We start from the raw sequence: 2,884 nt of genomic DNA on the forward strand, positions 1-2,884 counted from the left end.
GATATATACCGCCAAAAAATATGCCGTTTTGTACCTACCAAGTCTTATAGCTGGCTTACGGGTAGTCAAAACTCACAAACTACACCGGTTCTGAGTCGGCCCTCACCTCCTCTTCAAACACAGAAAAAAAATTCAGATCGGTTTAACTTTTCCACACACATACATACATACATACATATCCACAAACATTTTCCCTTTTTTAAATAGAAATTGAGTCATATTTCTGAGCTCGGTAACTTTTGAACGGTATAACCGATTTTCAAAATTAGACATGCGTTGGAAAGGTAATGATCAGTACTATTAGAAGCTGCAAAGGTCGGAGTTAAATTTTCGAAGTTTTTGGGAGTTTTGGGGACGAGAAAGAAAAACAGACCCTAAATAGGAAGGGCCGTAAAATCCACACCCTTGGACCAAAATGGATGGGTGTTAACCCGATTTTCAATTCAGTCAGATTTAGAATATAGTGTCGCGTGTAGGAGGTGTGGGTGTGCGCCACTGGCGAGAACTGCCGTTCTCTGGTGATTGAATTCGTTTCTAAAAAGATCCTTTCATCTTTAAGGGGAACGGAGCAAAATGCAAAATTTTGACGCATGTCAAAATTTTCAATGTGTTTTAAATGTATTCATTTTTTTCGAATCCTGAGAAAACTAATAAGTAATTTTGGACAATTTAAAAGAATGAAAGATTACTTTATTACCGAGGGCTAAAAGTCCGTTAGAATAAATAAAACGTTTCTTTTGGATGAAATATTTGCAATTAAAAATTACACTAAATTTTCTCTTTAATTTTTACCCCTGTAACTTATTAAAATAAACATTGTAGAAGTTTTCAGGGACTTTTGGCCCTCGGTAATAATGTAATCTTTCATTCTGCGTTTAAATTTTTCAAAAATATTTATAAGTTTTCTCAGTATTCGAAAAAAATAAATACATCTAAAACAGATTGAAAATTTTGACGTGCGTCAAAATTTTGCATTTTACTCCGTTCCCCTAATGGCTGGTTGCATCAACAGATATTAGGTTTAAGACATGACTTAAGTTCCGCATACGAAACATACGAGTTGCACCATTGAGTCTTAGATAAATTTTCAGCTTGCCATAATGGATTGCCACGTGGATTGTATCTTGAACTTATCAGTTAAGACGTGCTAAGATTGACGAGCTCTATATTTAAGCTGAGCTGGACTAAGCTGGAGCTTAAGATTTGTTGGTGCAATCACGCATAAAATGCTTTTACCTGTTACTCTTTACAAAACAGCTCTTATTCTAGCTTTTATATCTTCTGCAGTAATCGGTGTGTATACAGTATGCATTGTGATACATGATACTTTGTGAATATCACCAGAAGAAAGTCCATTGGCGTCAAGTCCGGAAATCTTGGAGGCAGTTTTTATGGATCATCTCTTCTGAGTCATTTATTACCAAAACACCGATATAAGTATTACCGTACCCTTGTATCTATTGCCCTTTTCCTATATTTAGAGGTACATCTACAAAAAGGCCAGATAATTTCCCACGTAAAATTTTTAAAAATTGTCTGTCATTAAGATTACCATAAAACAAATAAGGACCTACAACATGCGATTCTTAGCATTCGATTTCTTTTAAAGCAGAAGAACAACAGGGTTTTAGATCGGGAAGATCATTATATTTATAATCAGGCATGTTCAAGAGAAGTAGGTAATTAGAATACAACAACCGGCATATATTTAGTTTTAATATTGGATATATCAATGTGTACCTACTATACAGTGCTAGTCAAAAGTCCGTACCCCCCCTCGTATCTTTTGAACGGTTATACTTATAATAGTGAAATTTGGAGGAAGGAAATGAACGGAAGTAGGCTTCTTAACTAGTCATGACAAGTGACGTAAAAGTGACAGATGACTTTACAGCGCTACTGTGACAGATAATTTTAAATGGTACCCTATGGTAAGCGATACCTCGTTTGATAGGTATTGAAAATACCCATTCAGCTATAATACTTTTGTTTGAGTTTAAGCTCATTTGGATGAATAAATGAAATAATATAAAATTGTAGTTTCGCATTTAATTAATAAAAATTCAGACCTCCGCCTATGGTTACTTGACAAAAAGGTTGATGTTGACGTAAAAACTACTAGAGAGCTGAAAAATGTCAACTTTTTTGATAAAACAACCATGGGCGGACATTTGAATTTTTAATAATTAACTGCGAAACTACAAAGTTGTATTTATTTCATTTATTCACCAAAATCAAAATCAACTTAAACCCAAAAAAATTAGTATGACTGAATAGGTATTTTCAATACCTTTCAAATGAGGTATCACTTGCCATATGGTCCCATTTAAAATTATCTGTCACAGTGGCGCTGTAAAGTCATCTGTCACTATTACGTCACCTGTCATGACTAGTTAAAAGGCGTACGTCCGTTTATTTCCTCCCTCAAAATTTCACTATTATATGTATAACCGTTCAAAAGATACGAGGGGGGGTACGGACTTTTGACTAGCACTGTATATACAATGTAGGCATGTAAAATATGTGAAATTATTAATATAATTTCAGAGTTGTGTGTTGTGTGGACTGCATTTGAGGGAAAAAGCATTTGTTCAGCGATCGTTGGACCCAGAGGAAGATTGGAGTTATTTTCGCGTTTTAACTAGCGAAGAGAGAAAGATGCGGTACTTTACCACGTGTCTATTACCTTCAAGCGAGGAAGACAGAGAAGAGAACTGTCGCCAACGGTGGTCGACAATCAAGAGAGATCTTTATACTTGGGCGGCCGAAACAAGAGAGCACGAATGCTCGTTTTTGGTCTACAAATGTCTCAGCAAATATATATATTTAATACAGCATAAAAAACTTATTTTATAAGATTTGTCAGGGTAATATAAACTAGAAA

The sequence above is a fragment of the Diabrotica virgifera genome, chromosome 1 (assembly GCF_917563875.1).
Source record: "Diabrotica virgifera virgifera chromosome 1, PGI_DIABVI_V3a".
In the NCBI taxonomy this organism is placed as follows: Eukaryota; Metazoa; Arthropoda; class Insecta; order Coleoptera; family Chrysomelidae; genus Diabrotica; species Diabrotica virgifera.